At 50.7% G+C, this 22,771-nt stretch overlaps 9 non-coding genes across 9 annotated transcripts; 5 read left to right on the top strand and 4 right to left on the bottom strand.

Moving 5' to 3' along the window:
• Positions 1-172: 172 nt before the first annotated feature.
• Positions 173-244, top strand: TRNAH-GUG (transfer RNA histidin (anticodon GUG)). The gene has a single exon. It is a non-coding gene; the product is annotated as a tRNA-His (tRNA).
• Positions 245-6,618: 6,374 nt separating this feature from the next.
• Positions 6,619-6,690, top strand: TRNAE-UUC (transfer RNA glutamic acid (anticodon UUC)). The gene has a single exon. It is a non-coding gene; the product is annotated as a tRNA-Glu (tRNA).
• Positions 6,691-8,900: 2,210 nt separating this feature from the next.
• Positions 8,901-8,971, bottom strand: TRNAG-CCC (transfer RNA glycine (anticodon CCC)). Its single transcript has one exon. It is a non-coding gene; the product is annotated as a tRNA-Gly (tRNA).
• Positions 8,972-10,673: 1,702 nt separating this feature from the next.
• TRNAG-CCC (transfer RNA glycine (anticodon CCC)) lies at positions 10,674-10,744 on the top strand. Its single transcript has one exon. It is a non-coding gene; the product is annotated as a tRNA-Gly (tRNA).
• Positions 10,745-11,210: 466 nt separating this feature from the next.
• Positions 11,211-11,281, bottom strand: TRNAG-CCC (transfer RNA glycine (anticodon CCC)). Its single transcript has one exon. It is a non-coding gene; the product is annotated as a tRNA-Gly (tRNA).
• Positions 11,282-12,986: 1,705 nt separating this feature from the next.
• TRNAG-CCC (transfer RNA glycine (anticodon CCC)) lies at positions 12,987-13,057 on the top strand. Its single transcript has one exon. It is a non-coding gene; the product is annotated as a tRNA-Gly (tRNA).
• A 2,214-nt stretch (positions 13,058-15,271) lies between these two features.
• TRNAE-UUC (transfer RNA glutamic acid (anticodon UUC)) lies at positions 15,272-15,343 on the bottom strand. Its single transcript has one exon. It is a non-coding gene; the product is annotated as a tRNA-Glu (tRNA).
• Positions 15,344-21,714: 6,371 nt separating this feature from the next.
• On the bottom strand, positions 21,715-21,786 carry TRNAH-GUG (transfer RNA histidin (anticodon GUG)). Its single transcript has one exon. It is a non-coding gene; the product is annotated as a tRNA-His (tRNA).
• A 693-nt stretch (positions 21,787-22,479) lies between these two features.
• On the top strand, positions 22,480-22,553 carry TRNAN-GUU (transfer RNA asparagine (anticodon GUU)). The gene has a single exon. It is a non-coding gene; the product is annotated as a tRNA-Asn (tRNA).
• Positions 22,554-22,771: the final 218 nt, after the last annotated feature.

Below are 22,771 nucleotides of genomic sequence, written 5' to 3'. Positions count from 1 at the left end.
CTGATTTGATTTAGTCACCGTGTATCAAAATTGAGAGGAAGGGACTGGATAACAGAGCGGAGATGAAAGTCTATGAATACCTGTTGTCGTCCAGCAACAGCGCAGTGACTGGAAGGAAATTACGTCTGCCTTGTAAGAGCAAGGGCTGCGACGGCGGCAGGAGCTGTGGCGCGCCGTGATCGTATAGTGGTTAGTACTCTGCGTTGTGGCCGCAGCAACCTCGGTTCGAATCCGAGTCACGGCACTCTCATCCATCACTCCTGACGGCTACCCCTTTTTTCCTTCGGCTGGAAACTTGCACAATTGTAGCCCCACACAGTACTCACTCAACGTTCTCCTGCCTGGTCTGAGCAGAAGGAAACTGAAGGCGGTGGTCTCTCCTTCTGTGCTGCTGTGACAGAGGGAAGCCCAGCAAGGAGCCTCCTGTGCTGTAAAGGGTGGAACGCCTGCTTTGTTACTCAAGATGCGCAGCATAAAGACCCGATACAAATTGTATCAGATAAGCGACTCCTCCTCCCTCGACTTGTTTGGCCGGTTTCTTCTGGGCTCCTGGGAATCTCTGCTCCGAGGACTTCTTCAGTCCTTGGCCATTGTTCCCTTCCTAGTCATCGCACTCACCTCTCTAGTGCCCTTCGTTTTATACTCTCAAGGATCTTCAATGCCTGTCGGCAGCCACTCACTAGACAAATGGCATCCATCAGGACGGGACTACTGGAGGAGCTTAACAATCACCGCTTATAAGTGATCAAGAACGGTGACCACAGCCCCCTCTGCTCTGACAACCAACTAGTGGAAACAGCGAACATGTGGGTTTTCCGCCTGACCACAGCTTTGCTGGCAACAGACAGGGAAGTTATACTGAGAGCAGGACCCAAAGTGGGGAGTTTGGGTCAATCACAAATGGAGATCAGACTTGAAGACTCCCTGAGTACAGGAAACTGTTTAGCTGTGCAAGCAAAAGCTCCCTTAGCTTATTTTGCAAAATGAGTGAAACTTACCTTGGGCCATGCTGTTTATGCCTCTGAAAACCATAGACAAAACAAAGCTGTTCGCAAAAAATGATAGGAGGTACCTATTTTTCACCATATCCCCATCCCAAGGAAAACTCTGATATAACCAATCACAGTGAAGAATAAACAGTCATTGCCTCCTCACTGTATAAGCTGCTTTATAACAGTATACCTGTGAGCCTCCTTCCATAATTTGTTGGCACACTCCCTTTTCCTGAACTGTCTTTTCGGGCACCGTCAACCGTTGCTAATTGTTGTTTTGGTGACCTGGTCTTTTTACTTCTGCCCTATCTGGACTTTGACAGTGCCTCAACATTTTCATCTGTCAGACTGGGCCAGCAAGGAAACTCATCATACTATCATTGTCCCCTCTGCCTGAATTTAGTGACAATTCAATCAGCAATGAGGAATCATTAAAATCGTTGTCATTGGCCTCTGTTTTGTTTGTTGATCACCACTGTCCAGACTCCTTTCATTTGTTTGTTTGCCTCTTCTAAAATGTCATGGAAACGCAACCATAGTGGAAATACGCTTTTCTACACCTCTTTATCTGTATAATATCTCTGACTTTATCCATTGTTGTGTAAAGCAGGTGTCATTTGTCTCTCATCGTTGAGATGCATTCCATGGCAGTAACACAGCACAGTCTGTTTACCATTCACTCTATAGAGAGCATTTGAGCTGTTTCCAATATTGGCTATTGTGAATGAACCTGCTCCGAGCATTCTCTCCTCAAGAGATGTTGTGGACATAGGTCCTCATTTCCCTTGCCGAGGGGTGGGGGGGAGGAAACTAGGTGAAGAATTGATGGTACCAAAGAGTAACCTTGTATAAAAACCACCAAAGCTTTCCCCAAAGCGGCTGTACCATTTTATATTACCCCCAACAATATGAATGAGAGTTGTAGTTATTCCACATCTTTGCAAGACTGTTTGTTTGCCCTCCTTATAATTTTAGCCATGCTGCTAAGAGTAGTGATATCGCAGTGTGGTTTTAATATCCATTTCTCTAACAGCTAAAAACAATGAGCGCTCCTTGTATGCTTTGTTGGCCACGTGCACATCATCTTTTCTGATGTACCTGCTCATTATCTTTTACCCATCTGAAAAAAGTTGGTTGTACGTCCCTTGAAAATAGGACTTTCCTGATACTAAGAATCTGCCTGTGATGTAGGAGGCCCTGGTTCGACTCCTAGATCTGGAGATCCCCTGGAGAAGGGATAGGCTACCCAGTCCAGTATTCTTGGGCTTCCCTTGTGGCTCAGCTGGTAAAAAATATTATTGGATAGGAGGAGGTCATTATATATTATAATCACGGAGAGGCAGGATTGTAAGCTATCTTTTGTGACTATTTTCTCCCTCTTTGTAGCTTGCTTTTCCACTTTAGTAGCATCTTTGACTGACAAGATATGGTCAACGTTGTTGAAGTCTAATTTATCATTTGTCTTAGTTTTATTTTAATACGTTATTCGTGTCCTGGTTAGTAAATCTTTGCCTAAGACCAAACCAGAAAGTATCCTCAAAATGCCTTCTACCATTAACTTTAATGTCTTGGTTTACAATGTAACTCACACTGATTCTTGTCTGTGAGGTAGAAATAAAGCTGCCCCACCCCCAATATCGAACCTATTTCCTCTCCCTGCTGCTGCTGCTGCTGCTGCTGCTGCTGCTGCTGCTGCTGCTGCTGCTGCTAAGTCGCTTCAGTCGTGTCCGACTCTGTGCGACCCCATAGATGGCAGCCCACCAGGCTCCCCCGTCCCTGGGATTCTCCAGGCAAGAACACTGGAGTGGGTTGCCATTTCCTTCTCCGATGCATGAAAGTGAAAAGTGAAAGTGAAGTCGCTCCGTTTGAACTGCTGTTCCTGAAAACTCATTCACATATGGAGCTATGGGTTTCAAATCTTTCAAATCAGTCCGTTTTCTATTTGTGTACCCTGATACCACTTGCACATTGCTGATCTATAGAAGGTCATAGTAACTCTTATAGTCAGGTAGAGCAAGTTTTCCTGTTCTGTTCATTTCCACACCGAATGATGCATTGTGCAAATGTAATGATTCATGCAACCATCACCCAGGCATCATTCCTCCTCTCCTTTTGCTGTGGGACACCAGCCCTTCCTCATAGGTACTGGCTGCCCCTTTGTGGCAAATAGCCTCTACTGTGGCCTCTGGGGAGGACAAATGCCCAGATGTCTGCAGGGCTGGAGAACTTGCAAGAAAGATCTGCAAGTGCCAAAGCAGTTTGCATTTCCAGATGCAAGTTGAGGGGGCAAGTTGAGGGGTGCTGGTGGTGAAGGAGGGGTGAGGAGGCAGCAGGAAGTTAGCTCACTTTTCAGACCTTTGATCAAGAGAAAGTTTTCTTTAGTAATTTCTAACTGTGGAAAGTACAAAATGTTGTGCTATTGAACATTTCCTCTTCTTTCTAGGGAAAGAGACTCCAGTGGAGGGTACCTAATTTGCAAAGTTGATCACTGGGTGTGATGTTGAAAACTGAAAGCTAGGGGAGAGCTCTTCTTTTGTTTTGTGCGCATAAAAGAAGATGAGGGAGAACGGGAGATAGAGAGAAGGGATAATAGGCTGGAGCCTGAAAACTGATCTTAGGGTCTGGCCCTGGATGTCAGATTTGGGGGAAAGAGAAGACATTGTTGATCATATCCAGGGAAGAAGGACTTCAGTGGAAATAGAGACGGTTAAGGCCATCTTATGACATTTTGCCTACATTTACGTGTAATTCTTCTTTCCCTTTTATTTCTATAGATGAGGCTCGGGTGAGATTGATTCATTCATTTCTTTTTGGAATGCGCATTTAAATAAAAATGAGTGCCATACTTCAAATAGTCATCCATGAACCTCATGGACTCTTCTGAGATTCTACCAGCTGTGCATCACAAGTAAAATGGGCCCAACCTGGGGACCCTACTTAGGAAAGTGCAATGAGTTTTAAAGGGGTGGGTGGGAGAGAAATGAGACACTCTCAACAATACTTGCTTTCCTTACTGTAGTGGTTTTCACATATGCTCCACATCTGCTCAATCCTTTCAGTCAAATAAGAGCAGTTGGGAAAATGAAAAGAATTCAGTTACCTGCATCCTGGAAATGTATGGAAGTCATGCCTAGGGAGGCTCAAGTACTAGCAGATGGGAAGACTGGGGATTCCCTACTCACTGGTAGCCAGGCCCTCCTTGTCTGCTTTGTCTATTTGGGTAGACTGGACAAGGGGACTCCATTCCCCTTCACCAGCCATGGGGATAATCCACCTTCATTGGTAACTCTAGATCCTGAAACTTCATAAGATTTTCTTCATTTTCTCTTTGATCTCTCTTCCACCTACCTAATAAGAGAGGATTCACTGCCTTGTTTCTCAGTCGGGACCCTTTTGGGGTTCCTTGGGGACAGGACTGAAGTGGACATCTGGTTTCCCCTAGGTGTCCCTCCTGGCTTGGGTGTTTCCGGAGCTCAGGCTGACCCAGTATGGAACTCCCAGTGGGTGGGCCGCCTGGGAGGCGAGAAGGCTGTTTGCCAGTGTGGCTGGAGGTGTGGCCTCATGTATTGGACACCCCACTCAAACCCTATTCTTCACACGCACTTCCTCTTCAGGGAAGCCCAAATAATGTAGCCTGTAAAGTTTCTCTACAGGCTGTACTCAAAGACAGGTGAAATTCTGGAAGGGGTGAGAGGAGCCTCGCTGAGAAGACCCAGAGTTATTCCTGGCAGCCCCTCATGGGCAGGCTCAAAAGAGGTTGATTTCAAGGATGGAGACAAAGAAAAGGCTTCATGGCAGAAAACCCCGTGATCTTGAGATGAAAATCTTCAGTCCTAATGTCTAGGTGAGCAGGGGGCCGAGTTGAATCCACCGCTGCACCCTGACCAGGAGAGTCGTCTGCCCAAATTCAGAGGCCAGGACCAGGAGAGACTGGGCACATCACTGGTTCTCTATCATGAGCGATTGGGCTCCCGCCCTCACTCCCTGCCCGCTCTGTGACACTAGGCCCTGTGTGGAACATCTTTTACTCTTGAAGACTGGGGCAAGGGGATGGAGAGTTTCTCCCTGGCATCTAGTCGGAGGAAGGCTGAGAGGGGAGGTCACTAAACACGCTTCGGTCCTCAGGCAGAGTCCTATCCCGTGAAGAATGATCCCATCCAAAATATCAACACTGGAGAAGTTGAGAAACCTTGGTGCAGATCAATGTTCATATACTAGAGAGACAAGAAAACACTAATTCCTGAGTAACTGGATGTGGGGTATGAGGAAAACTGTGGCGGCAGAGAGAACTCCAAGAGTTTTGACCTGTGTATAGAGAAGGATGGAGTTAGCATGGACTAAGGTGGGAAAACTGCAGGTTGTAGGGGGAACTCATCCTCTGGGATTTTCCCCAGCAAGAACACTGGAGTGGGTTGCCACCTCTTTCTCCAGGCAGACTTCCTGACCCAGGAACCAAACCCATGTCTCCTGTGTCTTCTACATCGCAGGCAAATTCTTTACCCACTGAGCCATCAGGGAACCCTATAGCGGGGAAGATCTGCTTTCAAATGGCACTCGGGTCCTCCAGCCCATTGCCCAGCAACTGACACCACGTGGTGGCAAAGGAAAGTACTCCTTTTACTGCAGGAGGACTGGCAGCCTATGCTCAAAAGACCCGAAATCATGGATGGCTTTCAGGCAAGTGTAGATAAAGACAGTGTGGGGGAGAGGGTCCCAGGGTGTCTGATCAGTTGATGGTGAGGTAACAAGGTGAAGTTTCTGCAATCAACATCCTCATTCTGACCCTCTAACCTCTAACGGGTCCACGTGCTTGTGGTCTGTGAAAACAACCTCGGAATACGCGTCAAACATTGTTATCTATGTCCTGAAGGGAGAAACTACAGGTCCTGTGATGCTGCTCTATGACTCATTCATTGTGAAAACTGGGAGCAGGCCTCCTACCCGACTGCTGCTCTTTGTCTCTGCATGTTCTCATCCTTCTAATCACTAATTCTTGAGCCAGACTTTCGGCAACTCAGGGATGGCTCAGGAGACAGAAGTTTTTCTCCACGCCGAACTGGGGAACACTGAGGTGTGGGTTAACCGAGAAAGCCCATTCAGGGATTGCTCGACTTTCGACCCAGAATCCAGTTCGCAGTCTTGGAGCCAGACTCCCGAGAGCTCTCCGTTCAAGCCCTCTCGGTTGCTGCATCCGCCCGAGTCCTTCTGGACCGTAGAGAGGCGGGGTGTCCGTGAGCGGTCCCTTCTCACCCCCGGCACAACGCCTCCCGCCTCCCGCCTCCTCCGGGCCCCTGGCCTCCGCTCCAGCTCCCCGGGCCCCAGCGACCTTCTGTTCTATTCACTCCCGGGCACCTCGCTAAGGCGGGTCACCAGTCCAGTTCTGAGGTGCGGCCCGGATGAGGCAAGTTGCTCCTGACTTGGGGACCAGGCGGGACTCGGGGGCGCTGGGTGCCTCACCTGCAGGTGCCTTTTCTGGGGGAAGAAGGGAAGGGATGGCCTTAGGAAAGGATTTCTGGCAGTGACGGCGAAGGCTCAAGACTTTAGAGAAGGCGCAAGACCTCCGCGCAGGAGAAAGGGAAACGGTGATTCTAGCCAGAGGCAAGAAGAAGGGTACCCGGGCCGTAACTCCCTGGTGGTCTAGTGGCTAGGATTCGGCGCTTTCACCGCCGCGGCCCGGGTTCGATTCCCGGTCAGGGAAACCTTTTGTGCAGCGTTTCATCCCCTGATTCACCGTGTCGAGGAAGACTACAGTCGCCGATTCTCCGACCAGACGAAAGCAGCTTGTAAAGTACGCGAGTGGAGTATATAGATGAGACGCTGCGGGGTCGGGGGAGTCTGGCGGAGTGGGCAGTCGGCGCCGTTCCTGGAACAGCTTTGAGCAGTGCGGTTTGGAAGGACAGCGAGGGCCGCGGGGAGGGCAAGGTGTTGACCGTGAGTGTCGGTGGAGGGATGGGAGGCTGCCCTGTGGCTGCGGGCTGTGGGCTCACACTTAACCGGGCACCGGAGAGCCTGCGGTTACGAAGGTAGTTTTTCCCAGGATGAGGCTCGTCTATTGCACTCGGGACCTGCAGATGCCGGGATCTCCGCTACTGCGAACCGCGTTCGTGCTCTCCGCCGGTTCCCCGCGGTTCATGACAGGCGACATCTCTTCCGTGGTGCCTCGCTCTGCTCCGCTCCCCAGATCCAGAGCGGGAGGCGCACCCACCTCCCCACCCCCCACCCCCGCCCCCAGCCAGCGCGCCACTGCTTGGACCCCCATCTGCCGGCTTTCCTATTTCGTGACCAAAGCGTCTGGATGTGTCCTGCGTCTTGAGGCACGCCTCCTGTCAGTCCACAAGTGCCAGACGTGCCTTCTCCTGCAGCCTGCAGTCGGCCACGCGCGTGTGGGTGCGCGCGCCCGGCCCCCGCCCGCCGGGCTCCGCACTGGTCCGGGCCACCCGGGAAAGCGTGAGAGCCTCGCTCGCAAGCCTCGCGCTCCACAGTCCCTTTGGGGCCAGGTCAGAGGGAGGCACCCCTCCCAGGAATGCGGAGGTCCGAGGCCTGCCTCGGTCAGGAGGCTCCCGGGGCCGGCGCGCCGTATCCCTGGCCCGGCTTAGCCAACTTCCCACCCGGCTAGCCCGTCCCCCTTCTCCTCTTCCACCCCAGCCGTGTTCCCGCGGAGAGTCAGGCTCCCTCCACGCGCCCCTCTGGCCCAACCCCCAGATATCACCTAGCCGCCTCTCCGGTGCCTGCGGAGGGAGTTGGAGCTCTCTTTTCCTGCAGCGGGAGGAGAGAGAACGTGCGGACTCAGGCGGCAACCCGTTCCCTTGCTGCTTCTCTGAGCTCTGCCCATCGAGGGGCCTAGCTCAGGACCCTGGGTCTCCCGCGGCCCAGGGAGCCGGCCAAGCTGGGGCCTCTCCCACTGCTCCTCAAGAAAGAGCAGGAATGTCCTCCCGGGTCCAGAAGAGGCACCCGGGAAAGCATCCAGCACAAGCCGGGACTCTGCGCAATGGACCCCTTCGGAGCAACGCTTCCGTCGGCGCGTCCTTCCCTCCGAGGGCTTCGGGCAGACAAGAAATCACCTAGGACGATGAGCTTTCCACTGTCTTGACTGAGACCAGAGGAAAGGAGGGTATCTTCCAGGAGAGCAGCAGCACTGAAGCCTGTGGTCGCAGAGAGGCTTTTGGAGCCAGAGCGCCCTCTCTTCACCAGGGCTCTCCAGGGGCTGTAGAAATCTCACCCGGCTAAGGCCGCCTCCTCCCCTGCCCCCTCCTCCTACACCTCGCCCGGTCTCCTACGCCCTCCTCCCGTCTTCGTTTTCGGTCTTGTGGTCTTCGAGTGCCTCGGGACCTCTCACCTCCGCCACCGGTTGCTTTTTTCCGGTAGTTCTGAGCTTCAAATACGGAAATGTATGTAAGAGTGCAACGAATGCTCAACAACGGTGACCCCCCCCCCCCATTTTTTGAATCAGTAACATTTTCTGAATTATCAGGATTGTCTCGTTTGTAACAATTGCATTTTCATTGTCGGAGTATACTGATGTACATTTAAACCTTACATGTTGAGTAATAAATGGGTTCTGCTATTTTCTTATGAATAATGATGTGCAGAAGAATATTCTTACACGTACATCTTTGGCAATTCTGTAGGATAGAGACTGTTCTTTTATTTATCAGAGGACACTTGCAGGTAGAAAAGTAGAAAGTGGCCAGCGACGTGGTGACTGGGAGGCACGTCAAACGCTGCTCCGTCACAGCCCTGGGGCTCCGATACAGTCCCAGTTCCCACGACCCCTTAAGTATCTTCTGCTCAGGGCTGCCTTCGGATTATAGTCCCTTTTCTTACTCCTTGTGGGTAGAACCACGACATAACTGGACTTGGCGCGTGGAGCAGGCAAAACCAAGCAGTGAAAAGCTAACACGAGCACGATGCATTGGCCGGGAATCGAACCCGGGTCTCCCGCGTGGGAGGCGAGAATTCTACCACTGAACCACCAATGCCCCGCACGCTTGAGGTCCTGACGGCTCTCCGGAAAGAATCTCCAAAGCGACTGCGACACCCTCGGCGGGCAAACAGAAGGGATTCCGAAAAAGGCTTACACCGCTGTGTTTGGAAGACAGAGTTCACAGACTGACAGGCGCTGGAAGCAAAGGCTTGCCAAGAAGGGCTACAATCAGGCAACAGCATAAAGTGGGAACATTCAAATGAAAATATCAAAATACCGGCGTTATCAGCTCACACCACAACTCTGAGAAAGGCTCTTTATGACCATACCACAGACCCCTGCAGAAGATACATCGGAAATCCATCCAGATCCCTTGTTTATGACCCTCAACCTCAGACTCTTACCTTAGAGGGCCTGAGAAAATTATTCAACTTGCTAGGTTAGGCAAGCGAAATTCTAATCCAGGTACGAAATAAGAAACAGAGGCAGAATCAGACTGTAATCAGAGGACGGAAAGGGCCAGAATCTAAATAGAGATAATGAAGAAATATACCATTTTTTGGTATAAAATAACGAGGCAGTCTTGTAAGCATTACAACGATAGTATGTGTCAAGCTTTCTAAGGTGTTCAAAGCATTTCGATGGATAGGTGATATGCATAACTATTTAAAGATTAATTAATACTGTTTGCAACCAATGTTTGATTAAATGGAAGAATCTAATCTCCTAAACTGGACTCTGTGTTGTGCTGAGTTTTAGCATTTGTGACTCTGAGATGCATATGGGGCGTATGTAGGCTTTGGTGTTTTGGTTGTGTAAGGAACAGACTAAATTCCAGAAAAGTACTGATGGGTGAAATGTTAACATATTGGTCCTCTGATGAGACTGAAGTACAGAGTGATGTCTTTCCCTAATTTTCCCTGAGGTACTTACACTGAAGAAAGGAACCTGGGGTGGGGACTCCCCCACCTATTGGGACTTAGGAATCATTATGACTTTTTGAAAGATAGGAGCTGCAGATATGCAGTTATGGTTCTCTTGCTGAGAAGCCAAGCTAGGTGGAGGCTGAGTCGTAAACTTGAGCTCAACAAGGAAACTGACCATCACCTCGACCTTGAAGAACTGTGGCTCTGTCTGCCCTCTGTCCAACACCAGGGCTCACACCGCCTCTGGCCAACACGCTTTCATTTACCACCCACATCAACCAGATCGACATGTATTCCCGCACCTCTTTCTAAGCTGCAAACCTGCACTTTCAACTCACAACTCCTAATTCACAAGTCAATGCCTCCTATAGGTCTGAGAGTCACAAATGCTAAAATGCAACACACCATCGAGTTCCCTTTCAGCATCACATACCACCCTCTGCTGCAGCTCTCTGTGAGCAGACCCAGGCACAGCATCTTCCTAAGAGTAGTGGGCACTGTCTCTCCCGTGTTCCCGTCAATCACCAGAACACACCCAAATCCCTTCCGACCCTTACCTGGTGTGTTTACCCTCACCACCAGCCACCCTGTTGTCCAAAGCAGATCTTGTTAGCCTCTTTGTACATACTCTCTCATCTTCCTGGCACAGAAGTTTATGTCCAGTATAACCAATAGAGAATGCCTAACTAACCGGGTGCTTTTTTTTTCTTCTTCTTCTTCTTCAGTTTTTCTCTGCCTCTCTACCGAAGAGGCCTGTTCCAAAAAAAAAAAAAAAAAAAGTCCTTCCTGAGCCACTTCCTGAGAAGCCCTAGTGCCCTGTAGAAGGTCAAGGCATTGGTGGTTCAGTGGTAGAATTCTCGCCTCCCACTCGGGAGACCCGGGTTAGATTCCCGGCCAATGCAAGTACTTTTTGGTCGGCTCTCCGCTTTTCTCTGGCCAACATCCTTAGGCTAGACAAATCGTTTCCTGGCTCTCCGCTTTTCTCTGGCCAATTTCCTTGGCCTAGACAAATCGTTTCCTATCTGGAATTTTACCAAGATCTGAGAAATGGGATCTACCTCACGAGGAAGATCAGAGGCCCCACTCTCCAGCTTCTTGCAGCTCCGAAGGAACTGCATCCTTCTTCTTGGACCCTTAACACTTCTCCCGATGCAGCTACTGTCTTTCCGTGATCTTCGTTTCTAGAAGATAGGATAAAAGTAACAATGGTTTTACTTTCAAATTTTCCAAAACCAGGGATTCAGCAAACACACTTGGAGCTTCACAGACATGCTCTCTTCAAAGTATGCAAGGGCTATTTTCCTCCCTTATACCACATTAGGTGCTGGTGGATGTCTAAGTTTCAGGAAGCCGACAAGAAAATCCACATGCATTGGCCGGGAATCGAACCCGGGTCTCCCGCGTGGGAGGCGAGAATTCTACCACTGAACCACCAATGCCTTGACCTTCTGCAGGGCACTAGGGCTTCTCAGGAAGTGGCTCAGGAAGGACTTTTTTTTTTTTTTTTTTTTTTTTGGAACAGGCCTCTTCGGTAGAGAGGCAGAGAAAAACTGAAGAAGAAGAAGAAGAAAAAAAAAGCACCCGGTTAGTTAGGCATTCTCTATTGGTTATACTGGACATAAACTTCTGTGCCAGGAAGATGAGAGAGTATGTACAAAGAGGCTAACAAGATCTGCTTTGGACAACAGGGTGGCTGGTGGTGAGGGTAAACACACCAGGTAAGGGTCGGAAGGGATTTGGGTGTGTTCTGGTGATTGACGGGAACACGGGAGAGACAGTGCCCACTACTCTTAGGAAGATGCTGTGCCTGGGTCTGCTCACAGAGAGCTGCAGCAGAGGGTGGTATGTGATGCTGAAAGGGAACTCGATGGTGTGTTGCATTTTAGCATTTGTGACTCTCAGACCTATAGGAGGCATTGACTTGTGAATTAGGAGTTGTGAGTTGAAAGTGCAGGTTTGCAGCTTAGAAAGAGGTGCGGGAATACATGTCGATCTGGTTGATGTGGGTGGTAAATGAAAGCGTGTTGGCCAGAGGCGGTGTGAGCCCTGGTGTTGGACAGAGGGCAGACAGAGCCACAGTTCTTCAAGGTCGAGGTGATGGTCAGTTTCCTTGTTGAGCTCAAGTTTACGACTCAGCCTCCACCTAGCTTGGCTTCTCAGCAAGAGAACCATAACTGCATATCTGCAGCTCCTATCTTTCAAAAAGTCATAATGATTCCTAAGTCCCAATAGGTGGGGAGTCCCCACCCCAGGTTCCTTTCTTCAGTGTAAGTACCTCAGGGAAAATTAGGGAAAGACATCACTCTGTACTTCAGTCTCATCAGAGGACCAATATGTTAACATTTCACCCATCAGTACTTTTCTGGAATTTAGTCTGTTCCTTACACAACCAAAACACCAAAGCCTACATACGCCCCATATGCATCTCAGAGTCACAAATGCTAAAACTCAGCACAACACAGAGTCCAGTTTAGGAGATTAGATTCTTCCATTTAATCAAACATTGGTTGCAAACAGTATTAATTAATCTTTAAATAGTTATGCATATCACCTATCCATCGAAATGCTTTGAACACCTTAGAAAGCTTGACACATACTATCGTTGTAATGCTTACAAGACTGCCTCGTTATTTTATACCAAAAATGGTATATTTCTTCATTATCTCTATTTAGATTCTGGCCCTTTCCGTCCTCTGATTACAGTCTGATTCTGCCTCTGTTTCTTATTTCGTACCTGGATTAGAATTTCGCTTGCCTAACCTAGCAAGTTGAATAATTTTCTCAGGCCCTCTAAGGTAAGAGTCTGAGGTTGAGGGTCATAAACAAGGGATCTGGATGGATTTCCGATGTATCTTCTGCAGGGGTCTGTGGTATGGTCATAAAGAGCCTTTCTCAGAGTTGTGGTGTGAGCTGATAACGCCGGTATTTTGATATTTTCATTTGGATGTTCCCACTTTATGCTGTTGCCTGATTGTAGCCCTTCTTGGCAAGCCTTTGCTTCCAGCGCCTGTCAGTCTGTGAACTCTGTCTTCCAAACACAGCGGTGTAAGCCTTTTTCGGAATCCCTTCTGTTTGCCCGCCGAGGGTGTCGCAGTCGCTTTGGAGATTCTTTCCGGAGAGCCGTCAGGACCTCAAGCGTGCGGGGCATTGGTGGTTCAGTGGTAGAATTCTCGCCTCCCACGCGGGAGACCCGGGTTCGATTCCCGGCCAATGCATCGTGCTCGTGTTAGCTTTTCACTGCTTGGTTTTGCCTGCTCCACGCGCCAAGTCCAGTTATGTCGTGGTTCTACCCACAAGGAGTAAGAAAAGGGACTATAATCCGAAGGCAGCCCTGAGCAGAAGATACTTAAGGGGTCGTGGGAACTGGGACTGTATCGGAGCCCCAGGGCTGTGACGGAGCAGCGTTTGACGTGCCTCCCAGTCACCACGTCGCTGGCCACTTTCTACTTTTCTACCTGCAAGTGTCCTCTGATAAATAAAAGAACAGTCTCTATCCTACAGAATTGCCAAAGATGTACGTGTAAGAATATTCTTCTGCACATAAGAAAAATAGCAGAAAATAGCAGAACCCATTTATTACTCAACATGTAAGGTTTAAATGTACATCAGTATACTCCGACAATGAAAATGCAATTGTTACAAACGAGACAATCCTGATAATTCAGAAAATGTTACTGATTCAAAAAATGGGGGGGGGGGGCGGTCACCGTTGTTGAGCATTCGTTGCACTCTTACATACATTTCCGTATTTGAAGCTCAGAACTACCGGAAAAAAGCAACCGGTGGCGGAGGTGAGAGGTCCCGAGGCACTCGAAGACCACAAGACCGAAAACGAAGACGGGAGGAGGGCGTAGGAGACCGGGCGAGGTGTAGGAGGAGGGGGCAGGGGAGGAGGCGGCCTTAGCCGGGTGAGATTTCTACAGCCCCTGGAGAGCCCTGGTGAAGAGAGGGCGCTCTGGCTCCAAAAGCCTCTCTGCGACCACAGGCTTCAGTGCTGCTGCTCTCCTGGAAGATACCCTCCTTTCCTCTGGTCTCAGTCAAGACAGTGGAAAGCTCATCGTCCTAGGTGATTTCTTGCCTGCCCGAAGCCCTCGGAGGGAAGGACGCGCCGACGGAAGCGTTGCTCCGAAGGGGTCCATTGCGCAGAGTCCCGGCTTGTGCTGGATGCTTTCCCGGGTGCCTCTTCTGGACCCGGGAGGACATTCCTGCTCTTTCTTGAGGAGCAGTGGGAGAGGCCCCAGCTTGGCCGGCTCCCTGGGCCGCGGGAGACCCAGGGTCCTGAGCTAGGCCCCTCGATGGGCAGAGCTCAGAGAAGCAGCAAGGGAACGGGTTGCCGCCTGAGTCCGCACGTTCTCTCTCCTCCCGCTGCAGGAAAAGAGAGCTCCAACTCCCTCCGCAGGCACCGGAGAGGCGGCTAGGTGATATCTGGGGGTTGGGCCAGAGGGGCGCGTGGAGGGAGCGCTGACTCCCCGCGGGAACACGGCTGGGGTGGAAGAGGAGAAGGGGGACGGGCTAGCCGGGTGGGAAGTTGGCTAAGCCGGGCCAGGGATACGGCGCGCCGGCCCCGGGAGCCTCCTGACCGAGGCAGGCCTCGGACCTCCGCATTCCTGGGAGGGGTGCCTCCCTCTGACCTGGCCCCAAAGGGACTGTGGAGCGCGAGGCTTGCGAGCGAGGCTCTCACGCTTTCCCGGGTGGCCCGGACCAGTGCGGAGCCCGGCGGGCGGGGGCCGGGCGCGCGCACCCACACGCGCGTGGCCGACTGCAGGCTGCAGGAGAAGGCACGTCTGGCACTTGTGGACTGACAGGAGGCGTGCCTCAAGACGCAGGACACATCCAGACGCTTTGGTCACGAAATAGGAAAGCCGGCAGATGGGGGTCCAAGCAGTGGCGCGCTGGCTGGGGGCGGGGGTGGGGGTGGGGAGGTGGGTGCGCCTCCCGCTCTGGATCTGGGGAGCGGAGCAGAGCGAGGCACCACGGAAGAGATGTCGCCTGTCATGAACCGCGGGGAACCGGCGGAGAGCACGAACGCGGTTCGCAGTAGCGGAGATCCCGGCATCTGCAGGTCCCGAGTGCAATAGACGAGCCTCATCCTGGGAAAAACTACCTTCGTAACCGCAGGCTCTCCGGTGCCCGGTTAAGTGTGAGCCCACAGCCCGCAGCCACAGGGCAGCCTCCCATCCCTCCACCGACACTCACGGTCAACACCTTGCCCTCCCCGCGGCCCTCGCTGTCCTTCCAAACCGCACTGCTCAAAGCTGTTCCAGGAACGGCGCCGACTGCCCACTCCGCCAGACTCCCCCGACCCCGCAGCGTCTCATCTATATACTCCACTCGCGTACTTTACAAGCTGCTTTCGTCTGGTCGGAGAATCGGCGACTGTAGTCTTCCTCGACACGGTGAATCAGGGGATGAAACGCTGCACAAAAGGTTTCCCTGACCGGGAATCGAACCCGGGCCGCGGCGGTGAAAGCGCCGAATCCTAGCCACTAGACCACCAGGGAGTTACGGCCCGGGTACCCTTCTTCTTGCCTCTGGCTAGAATCACCGTTTCCCTTTCTCCTGCGCGGAGGTCTTGCGCCTTCTCTAAAGTCTTGAGCCTTCGCCGTCACTGCCAGAAATCCTTTCCTAAGGCCATCCCTTCCCTTCTTCCCCCAGAAAAGGCACCTGCAGGTGAGGCACCCAGCGCCCCCGAGTCCCGCCTGGTCCCCAAGTCAGGAGCAACTTGCCTCATCCGGGCCGCACCTCAGAACTGGACTGGTGACCCGCCTTAGCGAGGTGCCCGGGAGTGAATAGAACAGAAGGTCGCTGGGGCCCGGGGAGCTGGAGCGGAGGCCAGGGGCCCGGAGGAGGCGGGAGGCGGGAGGCGTTGTGCCGGGGGTGAGAAGGGACCGCTCACGGACACCCCGCCTCTCTACGGTCCAGAAGGACTCGGGCGGATGCAGCAACCGAGAGGGCTTGAACGGAGAGCTCTCGGGAGTCTGGCTCCAAGACTGCGAACTGGATTCTGGGTCGAAAGTCGAGCAACCCCTGAATGGGCTTTCTCGGTTAACCCACACCTCAGTGTTCCCCAGTTCGGCGTGGAGAAAAACTTCTGTCTCCTGAGCCATCCCTGAGTTGCCGAAAGTCTGGCTCAAGAATTAGTGATTAGAAGGATGAGAACATGCAGAGACAAAGAGCAGCAGTCGGGTAGGAGGCCTGCTCCCAGTTTTCACAATGAATGAGTCATAGAGCAGCATCACAGGACCTGTAGTTTCTCCCTTCAGGACATAGATAACAATGTTTGACGCGTATTCCGAGGTTGTTTTCACAGACCACAAGCACGTGGACCCGTTAGAGGTTAGAGGGTCAGAATGAGGATGTTGATTGCAGAAACTTCACCTTGTTACCTCACCATCAACTGATCAGACACCCTGGGACCCTCTCCCCCACACTGTTTTTACCTACACTTGCCTGAAAGCCATCCATGATTTCGGGTCTTTTGAGCATAGGCTGCCAGTCCTCCTGCAGTAAAAGGAGTACTTTCCTTTGCCACCACGTGGTGTCAGTTGCTGGGCAATGGGCTGGAGGACCCGAGTGCCATTTGAAAGCAGATCTTCCCCGCTATAGGGTTCCCTGATGGCTCAGTGGGTAAAGAATTTGCCTGCGATGTAGAAGACACAGGAGACATGGGTTTGGTTCCTGGGTCAGGAAGTCTGCCTGGAGAAAGAGGTGGCAACCCACTCCAGTGTTCTTGCTGGGGAAAATCCCAGAGGATGAGTTCCCCCTACAACCTGCAGTTTTCCCACCTTAGTCCATGCTAACTCCATCCTTCTCTATACACAGGTCAAAACTCTTGGAGTTCTCTCTGCCGCCACAGTTTTCCTCATACCCCACATCCAGTTACTCAGGAATTAGTGTTTTCTTGTCTCTCTAGTATATGAACATTGATCTGCACCAAGGTTTCTCAACTTCTCCAGTGTTGATATTTTGGATGGGATCATTCTTCACGGGATAGGACTCTGCCTGAGGACCGAAGCGTGTTTAGTGACCTCCCCTCTCAGCCTTCCTCCGACTAGATGCCAGGGAGAAACTCTCCATCCCCCTTGCCCCAGTCTTCAAGAGTAAAAGATGTTCCACACAGGGCCTAGTGTCACAGAGCGGGCAGGGAGTGAGGGCGGGAGCCCAATCGCTCATGATAGAGAACCAGTGATGTGCCCAGTCTCTCCTGGTCCTGGCCTCTGAATTTGGGCAGACGACTCTCCTGGTCAGGGTGCAGCGGTGGATTCAACTCGGCCCCCTGCTCACCTAGACATTAGGACTGAAGATTTTCATCTCAAGATCACGGGGTTTTCTGCCATGAAGCCTTTTCTTTGTCTCCATCCTTGAAATCAACCTCTTTTGAGCCTGCCCATGAGGGGCTGCCAGGAATAACTCTGGGTCTTCTCAGCGAGGCTCCTCTCACGCCTTCCAGAATTTCACCTGTCTTTGAGTACAGCCTGTAGAGAAACTTTACAGGCTACATTATTTGGGCTTCCCTGAAGAGGAAGTGCGTGTGAAGAATAGGGTTTGAGTGGGGTGTCCAATACATGAGGCCACACCTCCAGCCACACTGGCAAACAGCCTTCTCGCCTCCCAGGCGGCCCACCCACTGGGAGTTCCATACTGGGTCAGCCTGAGCTCCGGAAACACCCAAGCCAGGAGGGACACCTAGGGGAAACCAGATGTCCACTTCAGTCCTGTCCCCAAGGAACCCCAAAAGGGTCCCGACTGAGAAGGCAGTGAATCCTCTCTTATTAGGTAGGTGGAAGAGAGATCAAAGAGAAAATGAAGAAAATCTTATGAAGTTTCAGGATCTAGAGTTACCAATGAAGGTGGATTATCCCCATGGCTGGTGAAGGGGAATGGAGTCCCCTTGTCCAGTCTACCCAAATAGACAAAGCAGACAAGGAGGGCCTGGCTACCAGTGAGTAGGGAATCCCCAGTCTTCCCATCTGCTAGTACTTGAGCCTCCCTAGGCATGACTTCCATACATTTCCAGGATGCAGGTAACTGAATTCTTTTCATTTTCCCAACTGCTCTTATTTGACTGAAAGGATTGAGCAGATGTGGAGCATATGTGAAAACCACTACAGTAAGGAAAGCAAGTATTATTGAGAGTGTCTCATTTCTCTCCCACCCACCCCTTTAAAACTCATTGCACTTTCCTAAGCAGGGTCCCCAGGTTGGGCCCATTTTACTTGTGATGCACAGCTGGTAGAATCTCAGAAGAGTCCATGAGGTTCATGGATGACTATTTGAAGTATGGCACTCATTTTTATTTAAATGTTCATTCCAAAAAGAAATGAACGAATCAATCTCACCCGAGCCTCATCTATAAAAATAAAAGGGAAAGAAGAATTACACGTAAATGTAGGCAAAATGTCATAAGATGGCCTTAACCGTCTCTATTTCCACTGAAGTCCTTCTTCCCTGGATATGATCAACAATGTCTTCTCTTTCCCCCAAATCTGACATCCAGGGCCAGACCCTAAGATCAGTTTTCAGGCTCCAGCCTATTATCCCTTCTCTCTATCTCCCGTTCTCCCTCATCTTCTTTTATGCGCACAAAACAAAAGAAGAGCTCTCCCCTAGCTTTCAGTTTTCAACATCACACCCAGTGATCAACTTTGCAAATTAGGTACCCTCCACTGGAGTCTCTTTCCCTAGAAAGAAGAGGAAATGTTCAATAGCACAAAGTTTTGTACTTTCCACAGTTAGAAATTACTAAAGAAAACTTTCTCTTGATCAAAGGTCTGAAAAGTGAGCTAACTTCCTGCTGCCTCCTCACCCCTCCTTCACCACCAGCACCCCTCAACTAGCCCCCTCAACTTGCATCTGGAAATGCAAACTGCTTTGGCACTTGCGGATCTTTCTTGCAAGTTCTCCAGCCCTGCAGACATCTGGGCATTTGTCCTCCCCAGAGGCCACAGTAGAGGCTATTTGCCACAAAGGGGCAGCCAGTACCTATGAGGAAGGGCTGGTGTCCCACAGCAAAAGGAGAGGAGGAATGATGCCTGGGTGATGGTTGCATGAATCATTACATTTGCACAATGCATCATTCGGTGTGGAAATGAACAGAACAGGAAAACTTGCTCTACCTGACTATAAGAGTTACTATGACCTCCTATAGATCAGCAATGTGCAAGTGGTATCAGGGTACACAAATAGAAAACGGACTGATTTGAAAGATTTGAAACCCATAGCTCCATATGTGAATGAGTTTTCAGGAACAGCAGTTCAAACTGAGTGACTTCACTTTCACTTTTCACTTTCATGCATCGGAGAAGGAAATGGCAACCCACTCCAGTGTTCTTGCCTGGAGAATCCCAGGGATGGGGGAGCCTGGTGGGCTGCCATCTATGGGGTCACACAGAGTCGGACACCACTGAAGCGACTTGCAGCAGCAGCAGCAGCAGCAGCAGCAGCAGCAGCAGCAGCAGCAGCAGGGAGAGGAAATAGGTTCGATATTGGGGGTGGGGCAGCTTTATTTCTACCTCACAGACAAGAATCAGTGTGAGTTACATTGTAAACCAAGACATTAAAGTTAATGGTAGAAGGCATTTTGAGGATACTTTCTGGTTTGGTCTTAGGCAAAGATTTACTAACCAGGACACAAATAACGTATTAAAATAAAACTAAGACAAATGATAAATTAGACTTCAACAACGTTGACCATATCTTGTCAGTCAAAGATGCTACTAAAGTGGAAAAGCAAGCTACAAAGAGGGAGAAAATAGTCACAAAAGATAGCTTACAATCCTGCCTCTCCATGATTATAATATATAATGACCTCCTCCTATCCAATAATATTTTTTACCAGCTGAGCCACAAGGGAAGCCCAAGAATACTGGACTGGGTAGCCTATCCCTTCTCCTGGGGATCTCCAGATCTAGGAGTCGAACCAGGGCCTCCTACATCACAGGCAGATTCTTAGTATCAGGAAAGTCCTATTTTCAAGGGACGTACAACCAAGTTTTTTCAGATGGGTAAAAGATAATGAGCAGGTACATCAGAAAAGATGATGTGCACGTGGCCAACAAAGCATACAAGGAGCGCTCATTATTTTTAGCTGTTAGAGAAATGGATATTAAAACCACACTGCGATATCACTACTCTTAGCAGCATGGCTAAAATTATAAGGAGGGCAAACAAACAGTCTTGCAAAGATGTGGAATAACTACAACTCTCATTCATATTGTTGGGGGTAATATAAAAGGGTACAGCTGCTTTGGGGAAAGCTTTGGTGGTTTTCATACAAGGTTACTCTTTGGTACCATCAATTCTTCACCTAGTTTCCTCCCCCCCACCCCTCGGCAAGGGAAATGAGGACCTATGTCCACAACATCTCTTGAGGAGAGAATGCTCAGAGCAGGTTCATCCACAATAGCCAATATTGGAAACAGCTCAAATGCTCTCTATAGAGTGAATGGTAAACAGACTGTGCTGTGTTACTGCCATGGAATGCATCTCAGCGATGAGAGAGAAATGACACCTGCTTTACACAACAATGGATAAAGTCAGAGATATTATACAGATAAAGAGGTGTAGAAAAGCGTATTTCCACTATGGTTGCGTTTCCATGACATTTTAGAAGAGGCAAACATACAAATGAAAGGAGTCTGGACAGTGATGATCAACAAACAAAACAGAGGCCAATGACAACGATTTTAATGATTCCTCATTGCTGATTGAATTGTCACTAAATTCAGGCAGAGGGGACAACGATAGTATGATGAGGACTTTCCTTGCTGGCCCAGTCTGACAGATGAAAATGTTGAGGCACTGTCAAAGTCCAGATAGGGCAGAAGTAAAAAGACCAGGTCACCAAAACAACAATTAGCAACAGTTGACGGTGCCTGAAAAGACAGTTCAGGAAAAGGGAGTGTGCCAACAAATTATGGAAGGAGGCTCACAGGTATACTGTTATAAAGCAGCTTATACAGTGAGGAGGCAATGACTGTTTATTCTTCACTGTGATTGGTTATATCAGAGTTTTCCTTGGGATGGGGATATGGTGAAAAATAGTTACCTCCTATCATTTTTTGCGAACAGCTTTGTTTTGTCTATGGTTTTCAGAGGCATAAACAAGCATGGCCCAAGGTAAGTTTCACTCATTTTGCAAAATAAGCTAAGGGAGCTTTTGCTTGCACAGCTAAACAGTTTCCTGTACTCAGGGAGTCTTCAAGTCTGATCTCCATTTGTGATTGACCCAAACTCCCCACTTTGGGTCCTGCTCTCAGTATAACTTCCCTGTCTGTTGCCAGCAAAGCTGTGGTCAGGCGGAAGAATCACATGTTCGCTGTTTCCACTAGTTGGTTGTCAGAGCAGAGGGGGCTGTGGTCACCGTTCTTGATCACTTATAAGCGGTGATTGTTAAGCTCCTCCAGTAGTCCCGTCCTGATGGATACCATTTGTCTAGTGAGTGGCTGCCGACAGGCATTGAAGATCCTTGAGAGTATAAAACGAAGGGCACTAGAGAGGTGAGTGCGATGACTAGGAAGGGAACAACGGCCAAGGACTGAAGAAGTCCTCGGAGCAGAGATTCCCAGGAGCCCAGAAGAAACCGGCCAAACAAGTCGAGGGAGGAGGAGTCGCTTATCTGATACAATTTGTATCGGGTCTTTATGCTGCGCATCTTGAGTAACAAAGCAGGCGTTCCACCCTTTACAGCACAGGAGGCTCCTTGCTGGGCTTCCCTCTGTCACAGCAGCACAGAAGGAGAGACCACCGCCTTCAGTTTCCTTCTGCTCAGACCAGGCAGGAGAACGTTGAGTGAGTACTGTGTGGGGCTACACTTGTGCAAGTTTCCAGCCGAAGGAAAAAAGGGGTAGCCGTCAGGAGTGATGGATGAGAGTGCCGTGACTCGGATTCGAACCGAGGTTGCTGCGGCCACAACGCAGAGTACTAACCACTATACGATCACGGCGCGCCACAGCTCCTGCCGCCGTCACAGCCCGTGCTATTACAAGGCAGACGTAATTTCCTTCCAGTCACTGCTGTTGCTGGACGACAACAGGTATTCATAGACTTTCATCTCCGCTCTGTTATCCAGTCCCTTCCTCTCAATTTTGATAAATGGTGACTAAATCAAATCAGAAACCAAATCTTGCCTCCCCAAATCAGGCACGTGCCTCTGCACAGACCTCCTGGGAAGTCTGTTTATGCCGGTCCCCACCTCGCCGGCTTCTTCCCCGGCTCGTCGCGTTTGTCCCTTCGGACCGGCCCCCCGCACCCCCTGGTTCCGGCTCCCGCCCCACCGACCGCGGACCAGCGGAGGGAGGGCAGCGCCAGCGAAGCAACCGGAGAGCCGTCACAGGGCCCACGGGGGGTTCAGCTTCCCTCGGGCCGCCCTCGGCTCAGGCCCGGGGCGTCTCGGGGGCGTTGCATCTGCGTCGGGTGTGGAGCCAGGCGCGGCGGGGACGAACCGCTGCCCTATGGCTTCGGAATCGCCCGACTCCCGGTTTCCCCACGAGAACCAGCGCGCTGCGTCGTAGTCAGCTCTCCGGGTGTCCGAGGGTCTGAGCCGGTGTCGTTGTCCATGGAAAGGCGTGCGGCTCCGCCTGCCGTGGAAGGGCTAAGTTTCTTCTCTACGTCGTTGAGAGCAGTGTGACACCCGTTAGTCTCTGTGGCGCAATCGGTTAGCGCGTTCGGCTGTTAACCGAAAGGTTGGTGGTTCGAGCCCACCCAGGGACGCCTTCTGCTTACCCCTTTCCAAAACGTGGAAGCTTTTTCGTTCTTTCTTTCCTGCCATCCTCTACTGTAAAGGCGGGAAAAGGCTCCTTCACTCCCACCCTCTTGGCTCCTGTTTCCTGTCCACCTCACAGGGACATAAGGCGGGATCAGAAGGCCATCACCGAGCTAGATAGAAGAGCTCACCTGGAAAACAGGTCCCCTGGAAATTCCTGAGATGT

This window comes from Ovis aries, chromosome 1 (genome assembly GCF_016772045.2).
Source record: "Ovis aries strain OAR_USU_Benz2616 breed Rambouillet chromosome 1, ARS-UI_Ramb_v3.0, whole genome shotgun sequence".
NCBI lineage: Eukaryota > Metazoa > Chordata > Mammalia > Artiodactyla > Bovidae > Ovis > Ovis aries.
Note: the sequence above shows the minus strand (reverse complement) of the source record. Positions and strands in the feature narration are given on the sequence as shown.